The sequence below is a fragment of the Ischnura elegans genome, chromosome 2 (assembly GCF_921293095.1).
Source record: "Ischnura elegans chromosome 2, ioIscEleg1.1, whole genome shotgun sequence".
Lineage (NCBI taxonomy): Eukaryota > Metazoa > Arthropoda > Insecta > Odonata > Coenagrionidae > Ischnura > Ischnura elegans.
This window is the reverse complement of record NC_060247.1, coordinates 125,741,519-125,757,774: the sequence shown is the minus strand read 5'-3', so window position 1 is coordinate 125,757,774 and position 16,256 is coordinate 125,741,519. Positions and strand designations below refer to the sequence as shown.

At 38.2% G+C, this 16,256-nt stretch overlaps 1 protein-coding gene and 1 non-coding gene across 2 annotated transcripts in view; one reads left to right on the top strand and one right to left on the bottom strand.

Annotated features, from left to right (window-relative positions):
- The window catches only part of LOC124153249 (serine/arginine repetitive matrix protein 1-like), a 202,764-nt gene that overhangs the window by 124,481 nt on the left and 62,027 nt on the right, over positions 1-16,256 (bottom strand). The window lies entirely within an intron of this gene.
- On the top strand, positions 12,725-12,796 carry Trnat-cgu. The gene has a single exon. It is a non-coding gene; the product is annotated as a tRNA-Thr (tRNA).

The following is a 16,256-nucleotide window of genomic DNA, read 5'->3' as shown; positions in this document are numbered from 1 at the left end:
AAATCCCCATCGTGAAACTTCATTTTTCTTATTTGTCGAGAAAGTAGTTGCACTAAAAAGTAGTAGAGTCATTGGACTGGCTCCATGCCGAAAATCCTGCACTCATGAGGAAATACGAGGAGACTCGACGCCTTGGAAATGTTCAATGCGATGATATGAAAGGATTGTCAATATATTGAGGGAAATTAGCTAGAATGCTTCTAAATCACCGAATTGTCACTTGAATGAATGAAATGAAACTGAGTCACCGAATAATGAAACTGAACGTACCTTACCTGTACGTGTAAGCTCTTCCGAAAGGAGAGTGAAAGAAAATTCCACAGCTCGAAACGTCTTCGGGCGAAAAAATAAAAGAATGACTAAATATAAATGTAATACTTGTAAAAATTGCATTTCCCTGGAGCATGCAGAAAATGTTAGCATTTATTGTTCTAATAAAAGATGCAATAAAAACTGTAATAAGCATCAAAATAAGTAGTACATATAAAGTATCATGTGCAAAAAAATATCTCCATCGCTATTATGCAAAAATATGTTACTCATACATTAAATTTAAATCTTCTATTTATGATATTTTGTGATTAAAAACTGTCATTTCTGCTTGCATGCATTTTCTTTAATCATTGCTAGATGGTATCCGTGACAGTGGCGCAGCGAGGGGGGGATAAAACTCCCCCCCGGAGCTCAGACAATTTTTAAAGTTTAATCCATTTTCCTTATTTGGATCAGTACTACTTATAGAGTAGTGTTAGGATTAATCAAATATCCTTCAGAGAGCCGTAAAACTCGCCATTTTGTACCATTATTCTTAAAAATTTTCTGGAGGAGGGCCCCCGCAACTCCCACTTACCCTGGTGGGTATGCAATACCCCCACACCCGTGAGTACTAGTTGCGCCTAAACCCCCCCCTAGCCTTAATTCTTAGCTGCGCCCTTGTGCCGTGAGACTCCGCGCGACAAATAACGATCAAAAATGTGACGCGACTGACGGAGAGTTAAAGTCGGAGGTATAAAGTTTTACGGGCGGATATAGGTTGAGGGAGAGAGAATATAAAAAATAATGACATGAGACGAATGAAAACTTGGACTGCGCTTCGAGGAGCGAGGTGCACCTTTTGCAGTCGACGGAAACAGGAGAAGGAAGCAAGTCGGATACCGTGGCGAAGGCGATGCTGGTTGTAAGGGTGGAGAGGAAGTAGGAGGGGTTGGGCATGTGCATATATATAAGTGGAGGATGAAACGAGGTTGATTAATGAAACGGCCGAGAGGGGGCAGGGCAGTCGACGACGAAATCCTTTCGACCCCCGCCCGGCTCCGCCTTCCTCCGAGTCGGTTGATTGACATGGCCATCGGGGAAGGGTTGGGTATGGGAGGGAAAGTACTATTTTCGACCAGAAGTCCGCGATACAGTTACGAAGGAACGGAAGATGACATGAAAAGACCAAAAAAACTACGATCCTGCGACGCGCTCTAATTCTCCCATACCAATTTTTTGTGCATTGACCACTTCATTGAATTTCATCACTGGCATCAGTGATGCATCATCATCGCTTGTCCTAAGATTGGTTTGATACAGCCCTCCGCCTAATTCCACTACCAGCTCTACTTTTCACACCTACATATTTCTTCTCTTTCACATTCCTCCTCAACTGTGCCACATATATTTTCTTCGAGATCTTCCTTTTCCGTTCTTTGCCATTTACTTGTCCCACGGTGATTGTCTTCATCAGACCATCATGCCTAAAGATATGGCCGATAAGCTTGTTCCGCCGTCTTCTCCAGGTTTTCATGCGGCATCTCTTCTCTTCTACTCTTCGTAGGACTTCCCCACTACTAATTCGATTGATCCATTTGATCATCATCATTATTCTGTTTCATCATATTTCGAAAGCTTCTACCCTAGATTTCTTCGTGGCTATCATTGTCCATGCCTCACTTCCGTGGAGATGCTTACTCCAAATGTAAGTTCTGATAAACTCCTTACTTCTATGTTTTCACCAAAAAAGCGATGAAACTGTACCACCAACCACCAGCAGGATAGCAAAAATCCCTCTGTAACCCTCAGCAGCCAACGGATGGGGGCATAAAAATTCATCGCAGATATTTTGCAGAAAATTTCCAAGTACACAGCAGAAATGTATCAAAAGCCTTTCTGTGTTAATTGTTAATCTTCCAACCACGGCTATAGAAATAATTTCTTAGACAGTAAATTAAAATTCCAATTTAAGTTATTAGGAAAACTGTCTCTGAAGCCGGCTTTTTGATTACCTTCGGAAATCATTACCGGGGAGGAAGACAGCTGTCAATCCACCGAGGGCTTGGCTATGAGGGCTTGGCTATGAGGGCTTGGCTTGGCTCATAGAACTACGGGTAAACTCCCGTTCGAAAAACTAGTATCGGAGATATTTTTCCAACTAACTTTAATTAACATTGTAATTCCCTGTCTTGGAATTCTTTAACCAATACTACTTTAACTAATACTAATCTTTAACCAATTACTAGCTCAACTTAATTATTCATTTATTATACTTACATATGACGACAACATTATTTTTTTAGAAAAGGACATTCAAATCACAAAATTGTCTACTGCACAATTCCATAGTATTTCGCGTGGGGCTGACTTAGTTCAACTTCTCTGGAATTGATGAAATGCAGTCTCGCCCGTACTCCGATTCCCTTACGTCCCTGATTTACCTTCTGACTGGTTCTTCTTCCTCGCATCCTTCTTGACCTTCCCCAAGTACTTATCACTTGGCCTTCCTCGAAGGGACATCCAAATTCCCCTCCGTAACGTTTCCGACGTAATTGCTGCGTCTCACGACATGGCTTATCCTCCGGGTTCTTCTATGAATAACAATTATCTACGTCGCCTTTACATCTCCTACGTTTTTGCATACCTCGTCATTTCTAATCCTATCCGTCCGTTTGACCCTCTTCTTACACAAGGTTTCCATGAATTACATGGGAATTTCATGAAAATGTCAACTTTTTCTCATAAATTAAAATTTAGGCTGGAACTATTTTATCTTGATGAATCAACAGATAAATGATTGAATATTAAGAAATCAGTATTTGGAGCATTATTCAGAGCCTTATTAAAAGTTTTCAAATTATACTTCGTTCCACAGAGCTTGGAAGATGTTTGACATCATTACGCTTAGGAGGTTGACCTGGGAGTAATTACGTCACACGTTAATTTTGGGCATATTTAGAAGGTATTTCGATAGTTAATTTTGTTCCTGTATGTGAACATCACATAAATGTTTTTTGATCATGCTCAAGTGGAAGTTTTGCAATTTCTTTTTTGAATTTTAACTAAATATCCTATTGCATAGTTTTTTCTAAAGGTAATTCCGTCACAAACGGAATTGCTCATTTACTTTCCCAATAAATTTTGCTAATGGTCAACGTTGATTCGAAAAAGGGTGTTCGGGCTTCCATCTGGGTTGGCTCTCTCGATTCTGCCGACGTTTCGGATTACGAGTCGGGTTCCCTAGGCTGAATAGCCTTTTTCGAATATATTCGCCGGGAAAGCATCAGAGATTACGTCAATGCTGATATTTGCACTACTGCTGCTCACGAGCAAATATTTTTACAAATTGTTTTCTTTCTTAGGCGCGATAACGGCTATGAGGGACTGAGAGATGACGGAATGGATTGTGAAATTAAGAGGCCACGATTGCGATTCTAAGATGCATCCTCTGCAGCGCGATCCAAGAATAGTAAATTCTGATAAAGTAAATCCTGATCAGTGATGCCTACAACGTCAATTGAATCATGGACATTTTTAATGAAATGGCCGAGTTTCGACTCCAATATTAGATGTTTTCTTCTAGTACGAATCAATTTGAATTCTATTACCCATTCACGGGGTAGGCTTAAATAATGACATCAGACGGCAGCTGATAACATCAGCTCAGATAGGAAATAGAATGCGGTCTGTGATATTGAGTATAATTGGCCTGTATAACTGACAGGTATTTCCTGGCATTTACAGACAATATATAATTTATATATCATTATATAATTTTTATATGTTGTTCTTAAAAATCGCATTAAAATATATAATGCACTAAGAAAGAAGCTTAGTAGGTATTTATTTAGAAATTATAAACGTTGTAACCTTCATTAAGATATCTTCTTTATGTTTCCTTCTCGAACCACCCTATAACCTTAAACAGCCGTTATTATCCCGTAGTCTTTCCCATTTATAACACCTAAGCTGCTATATTATTTGCTCCCATATTTTAGTCTCATTTAATACCAATTTTTTCATCTTGTGGCCATCTGAAACAATAAGTGAACAAAATGAATTTAATATTTTCAATCAATACGGATTAACATGAAATATTTTAGCAGTTTTAAGCAATTTCATTAACATCCAGCAATAACAAATGGTAAAAGTAAAAATAAAGTTCATTTTATATTTTGAAATCTAAAAAGTATATTGAATAAGAGGGGGTAACTTAAAAAAAATAAATATTCTAACCTACCTACAACTGTAGACACCAATTAATCGGTAGATGCAGCACGTTTTTTTTTCATTTCGATGCCATATTTACCTCGCCGGGCGAAACTGACACTCGGATTGCGCACAGCTTTCGTTGCAGCGAGCAGAAATTGCGCCCAAAAACCGGATCCACAGTCATTTTTTTTCCCATCTCACGTGCTAACCTGTCTCCAGGTCCATCCATCCACCAAACTCCCATCCCCGCCCTAACGTCTCATTTTTCTCTCGCCAGTGTCCCTGGCCAGATTCGGACTTCTTTTTTTTTCTACACGGACGCTCTGGTGTGACTGTATACTCCCCCTATGTAGGTGGGAGAGGTGGAAAAAGAGAGGAGTAGATTGGCTCAAAGATCGGGTGACGCCCGTAATGGCGCACTGTCGTAATGAAGGCGAGGGCGGGTGGGTCGGAGATTAGCACACTTTCCTCACCGTGGCCTCGAAAATCTACACACACACACGGGTGCCCCCTAGCACCACCCCTCTCTCTTGCTTCTTTAAAAATAGGTCGAACACCAACCGACCCCCACTCACCCCCTCCGATATATTTTAGCGCACAGAGCCATAATGGGGGCAGTTTCCGCCATGACTCTTTTGACCTGCACCGAGCACACCGTTCCGAAGAAGACATAAAGTTGCTTCCCTCCGTGGCAGTAGCCACAAATAAGGACGCCACGACTAAAGGAGAAGGTTTCACTCGGTAGCGGGCCCCACCTTATCTATCAACTACATTATCCCTACGGAAACAGCATTACCAAAAATGCCCATAAGGTACCTTGTTTTATCGTTATGGAGGGTGTGAAAAATCTCAGTTAACACCACCAGACTATAAGTAAAAAAATTTTATTATGGAAATTTTACCCTAAATAGCAAGAGAATTGACTATCATCAATTACTGTGTACATCAGGTTTCCTTATGAATACAATTTCGCCATCAAAATTTTTAATAGAGCAATTTTTTTTAAATTTTTCTGTTTTGATCTTCACTCAACGGAAATGACGGTGACAGCTATGCAGCATGAAACATTTTAGGAGAAAGATTTCCTCGAAAGAGGAATTAATCAATAAATATAACCAATCATTTGATGGACTACCTTCAATCAATCGCCACACGAGCGTAGAACGTTCAAATTGATAACCAATCAGTTATACCAGATTGCCTCTTTGGACGACGAATGCAAGAAAAGCAAACCGTGGAAATCTGTTTCATATCGAAACGTAATGGTACCACATACCTATCTGTGGCGATCTTCAAGAAAAATAGATAATAATAAAGCAAATATGGAGTCATTTTTGACCCCAAAAATGAATATATCTGGTAATATCTGCAAAAAATTACTTCTTTATCACCGAATGTAAACACCATGCATTGCTTCATTTACTGACCAAAAGATACTGTATTTAAAACGTATAGGGATATTTCGATATTTATCTTTGATGATTGCACGGCAGTATGAAAAAAAAAAACTCCAAGCATGTATTTTCACATACTATGCTGTAAAATCATATCATAAATGACACAGGCAACAATGAAAAAACTTCTTTTTACTGAAAATACCTTATTCTTATGTTTTTAAAGTTACTGAATCCAAATATGATGGTTTTGAAGTTGTATCTCCCACCATTCATTCACATTTTACAGTTTAATTTATGAAATCAAGCAATATTTTTAGAATTTAACAGATTTTTTATAGTAACAATAAAATTGAAAAAGTAGGTCTAATGAAGGAAGATAATGGGGATTACTGTTGGTACTTCACCGAGAAGTTCAGCAGGCGATTCATCGCAGAAAAAGCTACACAAGAAGCTTCAAGGAAAAATGGGAAAGAAAATGTAGACCAATTGTAGTTGACAAGTTGAAGCCTGTATTATCACGCTGTAGCAAATACAAACAATTTCATGATGTAACTCAGTGTTTCATTGATTTCCCTGTATACCGTATAGGGGTATTAGACTAAATATTATATAGTACATATTGCTTGGAAACTATGGGTCGTACAAAAAAACTAAGGCCAGGTTTGGATTCGGCACATCAAAATCTATAAAGATCAGCTATTAAAATAAAAAAGTTTTCAAACAAAATTTTTTTGTTGGCCTGTGTGATTGGAGTAACGGACAAATATGGGTAAATGACCACACCTATGAGTGATTAAAGAATATGCCTTAAAATGCATGCATGGATACGCACAACCACAGCAAGGAGCACAAGAGAAAACAGGGGGGCGGTGGGTTCAGAGGAGAAGGGGGGGAGGGGCTGGCAAGTCGGCTGAATTTCCCCCGAAATAGGACCTCATGAAAACAGAGAGAATCCTCTCTCGACGGATGCTCCAAATTGGAGGGTGGGGAAGACTAAAGGGTCGATAACCAAAGCAAGATATCCACAAGGAAGACGCCGTGGCGCGGAAAAAAGGCAGGATTACAATCTTTCCAAATGCGGCCTCGATAATGGAAAAGGCTCCCTTTGAGTAAACACCTGGAGGTACAAACAGTGAGATATATAGACCCCCGCGGCGGCTCTGAATAAAGACATTTTGAGGAAAGTCATCTCGAGAATCCAAGATAGGAGTGGAGATAAAAAATGAAAATGTCTCTTTAAAAGGACTGCAACCGCGAAACAAATTACAACATGAGGCATTTCTATTACTACGAGATATCTGCGTGGAAATAGAGAATATTTTACCTTGCTAGTGCTAAGGAAGTTCTTCTTTTAGTTCGATTCCTGAATTTCCAATGATACCATTTTGTCTATAATCTTTGATTTTCACTCAGAGATTTGCGTGTTAATTCCATTTGCATTATGCTTTATCCATCACAGTTGGTGCAGCAGAAATAATATTTGACAAAATATTTGAAAGCGCCAGTAAATTTCCAATTTTCACTGTTCCAACTTTTGTTGCCATGATAATTTTTTGTGTCTTTGATTTAAGAGATGAAGGCACCACAAGTATAGCACTAAAAAGAAAAACAAAGCATGAAAAAATACACAAAAAAGGTTTTCCTTTTTCTACTAATTCATACTCATTGTTGGGTATCAACGTATACGCTATCTAATGAATAACTTGATTTCCAGTTGATAATTATCAGACTGCCAGTCGATAACTTAGCAATAGAGCTATTATAGCCGCTTTAGTTGGCAGCAACAAACTGAAATTCTCAAGGCATCAATGGTGGAAAAGGGCTTAAAGAGCGCTTTCATAACTCTTTCCTTTTCCACTCTGAATGAGATAGAATCAGTGGTAGTGAATAATGATAGCACTAGATGCTGAAATCTCGGTCGTTAACGTTGAAGTTTCAAAGCTCTAAAAGCTATTTCATGGGAATTTGCAACTAATTCAATATTTGACAAGTAATATAAGATTGTAAACAAAATCCAGCCGAAATAACCTAGGCTAATGTGCTGCATAAATTCCTTAGGTAACTAATTTTACTCAAAACCTGCAAATTGACCGATGACATAATCGATATTTAGTTTTTTTCTGCGAATGTAGAATCCTTACCTTCAAGTCTGATGATACACCTCCAAGAAGGAATGAAAAGCAATCATTTAAAATTATGAGTTCGATGCAAATAAATTTAAGAGGTTAATTGGCTTGAGGCGACCAGGAGAGGTGCAGTTTTGTTGTGAGGGCAAACTAAAGAATCGATGTTCAAAGCAAGATATCCGATTGGAAAATGCCTCGACGAGGAAAAAAGAGCAAACTTCAATCTTTCTAAACACGGTCTCTATATAATAGGAAGGCCTTCCGATACTACCGCGGGAAAACGCGTCTCTACACACTATCATTATTTCTCATTTAGTTTCTTAACCCTGGCCAGAAGGCATTTAGAATTTTCAGTATACTCTGAGATAAGAATGAATTTGTACGGTCATTGCGATAATTATTTTATGTGAGCGTCGGAATTGAAGATACAAGTATTGATGCAGTTTCGACGCCAAAAATGAAGATATCACGTAATAACTGCAAAAATTGGTGAAGTGTCTGGATAGCTCAGTGGTCTGCATAATGACCCGGATAGCCAAAGATCCGTAATTCGATTACAGGTACAGGGGAATGTTTTCTAATCTCAGTTAACGTGAGAAAAAACTGCATTATTTAAAATGTTTACGGATATTTCGAGGTTTATCGCTAATATTTGCGCAGCAGGATTACCAAAAGTTTAAGTATGCATTTGCACATTTTATAGTGTATACTTAAATAAAAAATGAAGTGTATTTTAGATCACTACAACAAAATAGAGGACCAACTAGGTACTGCTATGAGATCTCCACCAGCAATGTTTGCAGAGAAAGCATCATGCATCACTTAATTTCACATAATTTATGATCGGTAAACAAAATTATATGCCTCTTGATTAAAATGTAAGTGGTAGATGAAAATTTATGGCACTTTATAGTTATAAAAGATATTGATAAAAGACGTAAAGTAAGGGTCGTTTGGTCTCAGGAAAAATATATTTATATGAAACACATTTCATTGGCACTTTTAGTAAACTAAACACGTACTTCACTTCTCTGCATAGTCGCCGTTCACTTATAAGCAATTTTCGTACCGCTGCACCAGCTTCTTTAACCCCTCCGCATAGAAGATCGCCGCCTGAGAGTTGAACCAATTGGACCAAAACCACAGACTCACAGTACTGTTAAATCCAATGCGAGAATTCAAGATTTTCCTTGGGAACTCTTTGGCCACCCACCGTGCAGTTTTTTCCTTGCACCACTCCCTCTTCTTGCACTGGAATCAGTGGCGGGTCAATCCATTTCAAATCACCCAGGCCATGTTGCTCAACATTTTTAATATTCCTGATTTTTTTATTATTGGTTCCCTACAGGTAGAAAATCACTAAACACCATTTGAAAAAAATTTAGAAGCAATACTTTTTTTAAAGCCATTTTTAAAAGAGCGGCTGGGCAAATTTTGATGAAAAACGTGGGTTGCATAAAGTTAACTTTCGAAGCTATTTTCAAAGATATCAGAATAATTTAAAAAAACTAGTGTGTTCATCATAAAAATAACTTTTGGAAACAATTTTTTTTAAATTTTCTACCATAAAATACATTTGTCAAAATACTTCTGTTAAAACTTAACTTTGTCAATACTAACCTTTTAACGCCATAAATTTGTATGAAGGAAAGGAGACTCACTAATAAAATGTTATTTCTAAGTTGAATAATTACAAAACTACTTGCAGTAAGTATAAGTTTTAGCAATGAGAATGCGCTCCTTTTTTCTAGAGCTTGTCAAACAATGCCGAAAGCCTTTTAACATCGATTTTCGCAGGTCAATATCTATAAAGGGGCTGGATGAAAGTCTTTACAGGATGGTCTTTTTACTCATATAAATATCTCACAAAAAAGTTATGACTGAGACTCTCATACATTTAGAGTTGTGGAGCAGTGAACTTCAATGAAAATGCAACCACTTCATTATTATTACTTTTAAATGGTGTTCTTTGATTGTCTACTTGTAGGGAAACAATGATCAAAAAATCAGGATAATTAGAAATGTCAAGCGATAAATTTTATTCATATTAGGTGATTTGATATGGAATGACCCTGGCTCGTTGGGCGACATTTCAAAACCGACGAGGATCTCAACGGCATTGTCCATTGGTTCAGCTCTCTTGCGGCGAGCTTCTATGTGGAGGTTTTTCTATGGGTTAAAGAAGCTGGTGAAGTGGCACGAAAAATGCTTAGAAGTTAATAGCGATTGTGCAGAGAAGTGAAGTGGTTTCTTACTAACTAAAGGTGCCAATAAAATTTGTTTCATATGAGTATATTTTTCCTGAAACTAATTGCCCCTTACTTTATTAAATGGCCTCGAAATTGTATTCAGAATTAAATATTCAGGAAAAACCTTCGTTTTCAATGACTTACCTATCATAAAAAGAACCTCTCTAACAAATTTTCTCAAATCGCAATGCTTTTAACGCAAAAGGGATTTTTCAATTCTTTTATCCTGAATGTTTTTGAGTAGATAGTGATCAGCTTCTCAAAGACCGGCTTCATTATTTTTTCTCACGGCTTCGAGACGGGAACAGCAGTGGCGAATGTTGGGGGAACGAGGGAGCGTTGATCACTTGCAGGCGGACAGCATTGGCGGTCGAGATTGATGGCTGAGAGAAGCCGTGTTCCCCCCCCCCCCTTTTATTTTTCCCTCTGCGTTCATCTCAGCGTATTCTTGATTCCCGAGATAGTCTCCGTCCGTGGGTGGTTGTCATGACAGCCTCGGGAGGGCGGGCAAAATGGAGTCATTACGGTGGGTGGTGTAGTAGTGCCCTTGATCGAGTTACGCAAGGAAAACACAAGGGGATAGGCGGTCGAGGATCCAGGAAGCCAAGTCGAAATCCTCAATCAGTCAACCCCGGAAGGATTTCACATCGACGCTGACATTTCCGGAAGCTAACGGCTACTAGCAGACGCTAACATTTCCACAGACTGATTTCCCATTGTGGAAGTGATCACTTCGGGTTTTATGCAACACTTGCGACGGCTAGAAGAATACTTTCTATACTATAAGTTTTTATTAGAAGAATACTAGAATACTATAAGTTTTTATTTTGAATGTCCAAAGAAACAAGCGAGGTAAAATTCGTTTAGTTTTTTACCTTGATCACGTAAGTTTTAAATTCAAAATAATTTCATCAATACATTAACTTTTTTCTATTGGGTCTTCCTTGCGATGAATGGTTATTTTAAAGAATTGATGTTATATCATCCCACCTTAATTGAATTAGGAAAAGGATGCACAAAATCCCAATCAGCCTTCAACTCAAATAATTTTCTATTAATTTGGGAAAAATTAAAATTCTCCATCATAATCAAGTACGTAACACTTGAACAAGCAGAACTGAATCGGAAAGATCTCGCGAACGAGGCTTTTTCCCCACTCATTACAGGTCGCGTCTGAGAAGTTGGTCGCGAAAGATTCGAACTCAGAGAATTCCAATTCGGAGGAACCGAATATAAAATGAGAATGTAATAGTACCCAGTGGGTGTTGATGCATACTTTTAGAGTCATTGGAAAAAACTATTGATTTTCAAACAATGGAATTTTAATGCAAAGGAAATAATTTCAATTTTGAAAATTCTTCTTATATATAAACGCATTGAACTCTAGTATGAATTGTAGAATACTGAGATCCTATTCAGCTGATGAAGAAACTTAAAAAGAGCACCCCTAACGGTAGAATTTAGTGCATTTTTCCATTAATGGCCATGAAATGGAATTGGATGCCGTAAAATGCTTTGATATGATTTTTTTACCTCATTCTTTCACAAAAATTACGCAGAAATATCTAAAAGTTTACGGCATTATTATTTCATGCATTTCAAGTATTCTTTCTTTGAAACGCTCAATTAAATCATTTATAAAGCATACATACAGCGCTAAGAGTTCAAAGTACCACTCACGTAGACTTTGAAAAGATAAATAACAAGTAATTTAACGACCAGAGTTCAGGAAAAAAAATTTCAGCATGCTGAGCTAGGTCGCTCTGCAAGGAGCAAGGAGGAGCGATTCATTGAATAAATATGTTGGTTTATCTGACGTGAGCACTACAGCTGTTTTTATTCACAAAAAAGAAAACAAAAAATAAGATTATAAATCTATGTTTGCTTTAAATTATGAGGACAAATGAAAGAGCCATACATCGCGACGGGCAACAAAACGCCGCGAGCTCATTGTTGTCTCTCAGACTGCGTTCGCTTCCATGGAGACCGGACAAAGGAAGATCACGCGAAGACAGCCATGTGGCTCGCCGCGAACCGAGGACCACGGACCGTCTGCCCCTGACACAATTCCGCTCGGGTCGCGGTAGACCGTACTCATTCACCCACGCGCCCTCCGCCGGCAGCGCCTTCTGCAGAAGCGCTATTGTGTTTTCGCGCAGCTATTAAAATCCACCTTTGGAAGGATTGATGCCTCAATCAACACCTTTGGAGTAGGCATAGGAAATGTGATTAGCATGCATTTGCAGTGTCAATTATGACACCGATGAATAACCCACAATCACTTACGTTTGACGAATGTGTATGACCATATGCCGAAGGAAAATGTTCAAAAGGCGCTGGATGCACTTCAGCACCATAAGGAAAGTAATGGAATATAGCAACTATTATTCCAAATACCACATTGGATTTTGTATTGAATCCTTTGCTAAACGTCATTGTTCATACAAAGGAATAGTTTCTTTACATTGCAATTCCTTTCAAGTAAGCCTCTTTAGCTCAGTGGCAGAGCACTGGTCTCGTAAACCAGGGGTCGTGAGTTCAAACCTCACAGGAGGCATTTATTTTTCACCGAATAATGAATGCCCACTTGAAGTATGACGACATCCTCTCAATGTTCTCCATGTTTCAATGTTCTCCTCTTCTTGTTTCCCCTTATGAGTCCTCTCCCGTAAAACACGGAACTCATCTTTTTTTCCAACTACCTCATCACCATTATCTGTCACTCAGAGATCCCTTGCCTAGCGGATTCCGCTTGTACACCTACAACTCCATAATAACTCCTGTTTATCATTAATTTTTTCATACATGATCGCCATCGCCACTTCCTGTCTAAATCAATCTTCTTTTTCCCATCCCTCCCCAGATTGCAAATAGAACGAATTAGACGGGCATGTTAGTGATATATTACGTGGTATCTGAGTTTATACATGATAAAAGAACAACTTATTTTACAATTGAACCAATATTCAATTAATCTCTCTTACTTGTTTATCGCACAGCGACCGACAGCGTGCAGTTTTGATTATTTTCCTGATGCTTTGCCGCAGGTCGTTAATTTACTTGTAATTTATCTTTACTTAGCCTACTAATTGAGCATTCCTATTTAAGAATACTTGAAATGAATGAGAGAATAATGCAATAGATTCTTAGAGATTTCTGAGTAATTTTTATGAGAGGATAAGGTAAACAAATCAATCAATAGAACCTTATAGTATACCTAATATCTGGTAGTTTACCTGACCGGCAATCGGGAGATCCGAGATCGACTCTCGGGATTGGGATTGAAGGGCTAATGGCAAATTAATATTGAGTTAAATATTATTGTAAAATTAATGGGAGAAAAACAATGAGCCAAGTGATAATGGACGGTAATTATTGTTGACTGCGCGGAGCAGAGTAGAGGGAGTGTGGTTGTAATGAAAGCTGTGGCGTGCGGGTGTACGCGTCGTCGCTCCAGATGTTTTCACCAAAAGGTAAACTGGTAAAAAGTGTTTTCACTGATAAAAAGTGTTTATTAAGTGTATTAACCATATTAGTGAAGTTTAGGAGAAGTAAAGATGAACGTTATACTTATTCACAATATTCTAAATTCACACATTGATTGTCCTGATTTGCTTTCATCCATTAATTTCAGAGTGCCTAACCGACCCACTCGTACACATTCCTTACTCCATACGCCTATCCCTAGACTATCCTTCGTTAAGCTCTCACTACAACATCGCCTTTGCTCCCTGCTCAACTCATTACCAGACAATATTGACCCGTTTTTTTCTGCCCTTTAACTCATTTGTCAAACTCGCCATGTCCCATTCCTCGGCTAATAAATAAACCTCCCTCTCAACCTCCCTTTCCTCGTGCCTTCTATTTTGTTCTTTACTATCTTATGCCTGTACTCTTTGTTCAGATGTTTTATGTTAAAATTTCATATTTGTTACTGCGTCACTATAAATTGGCAGAAAAACTGCATGTGAGCAACTCCTTAAGTAAATAAAAATAAATTAAATAAATAAATGTTATCTTCCGGCAAGAAAAAAGTTTGTCCGTGCGATGAATGCACAAAATCGGATTACGGAAGTCACTACCGCACGGAAAGCATTGGAATAAAAAGATAATGACGAGAAATAAATGTCAAAATATGCGCATCACGGTAAGGTATTCGTCATTGATTGAATAAAATCGAAGAGGCTTAAACAAGCACCTTAATGCTACTCACTCTGATCTCCAGAAGAAATGCTCTTTTGTGTCCTCAATCCAAAAAACCATTAACGAACATCCTCCACTCTATTCGGCAATTCTCGCTCGGAGGAAGAACCCCAGATTCCTGCAGGGGACTTTAAGAGCCTGAATTTCACCGAAAGGAAGGAAAGATTGTCACTTAATCTCCTCGGGGAAACCCACTCCCGAAAAATCCCATCTTAGACGTTAAGTAAACATCTCCTCGCCTAGATTTCGCAACCGACATTCCTCCATTCCTGTGCTTTGCGGTTTTTACCTTTCCCAAAGACGCTAACATCATTATTTGGAATTCGAAGCGAAGGAAATTACGAATGGGCGAGTAACGAATTCAACCGAAATATCAAACCGTATTTATTTGTATGGATGCAGCGCTAGGTATGAATGCTGGGGAATGGTGCAATAAAAAAGTCACTACATCTTAAACTATATTTACACTTATACGTACTTTACTCATGTACACTTAACGTGTAATTATTTGTATATTCACTTATCTTCCAATATAAGGATAAGAGTAATGAAAGTCGAATAATTTTACCAGTTTCTGTAAGAAGCCAACCGTAACATGTAGCGTTATACACTTATTATAGGAAATACAAGTACCGAAAAGAACGGGATAAAGTCTAAAAACTCTAAAAACATTGAAAAGAAGACGGAACAAATTATTTGGCCACAATATGAGACATAATAGCCTGATGGAAACAACCGTAGAGGGACAGGTGGAAGGGAAGAAGGGCAAGGAATGGCCCCGAATGAGTTACATATGATAGGTTAGAGAAGGAATTTAAAGAGAAAAAATGCGTCGATGTTAATTGGCTAGCAGATAGGGGAGGGTAATGGAGAGCTGCGTCATACTTATCTTAGGGTTGTTGATGATTTTATCTGAAAGAAGCTGTAAGGAACATCAGATTTTACCAGCATTATACAGAATATACCTAAACTAATTCCGCAATTACCGATCGACACAAAAAAATGGGGTTGAAGAAAAGGAAGTGCTGAAGCATAATTGTCAATTATTCCGCATTTAATTCGTAGCCGTAAATGTGAAGATCAATTATTAAAACAACTAATAAACGTTTTGTGACCCACCGAAGGATTACATTGCTCTAAAATAAAATTACGCCGATACCACGAAGTGATTCCTATAATTAATTATTTCACAAAGTCAAAGAGAGACAGAGGGAGAGTGATTTTTATTTTGCGTATGTAGGTCCTAAAAATACCAAAGAGGCTCGATGAAAAAGCTTCAGTAATACGGCACAGCTTTCGCGTCCATACAAAAGTCGATTAGAACATAAGGACGGGAGCACGCGGCCAAATATATATTTAAAATATTTATTAAACAAAGAGGAAGAGTTAAGAGGTCACTGGTAAAATAAGAGATATAAAGGGATCGTGGAAAAAATACAAATTTTCAAGGCTTTGATTGCTAGCGATGCATCTGATAGATACTTTTACCAGTGACCAGTTAGATGCCACTTTAAGTAAGAGATGTAAACGGATCATGTAAAATAGTTAAAATTTTCAAGGTTTTTATAGTTAGCAATGCATTTTATTGGCGCTTTTATGAAAGTCGAGTTAGAGGTCACTGGTTAAGTAAGATATATAAAGGGATCGTGGAAAAACATAAATTTTCAAGGTTGTTTTTGCTAGCATTGCATCTGAGAGATACTTTTACCAGTGACCAGTTAGAGGCCACCTAAGTAAGCGAGATAAAGGGATCCTATTAAAAATAGTATAAATTTTGAAGGCTTTTATTTTTAGGAATGCATCTGATAGATGCT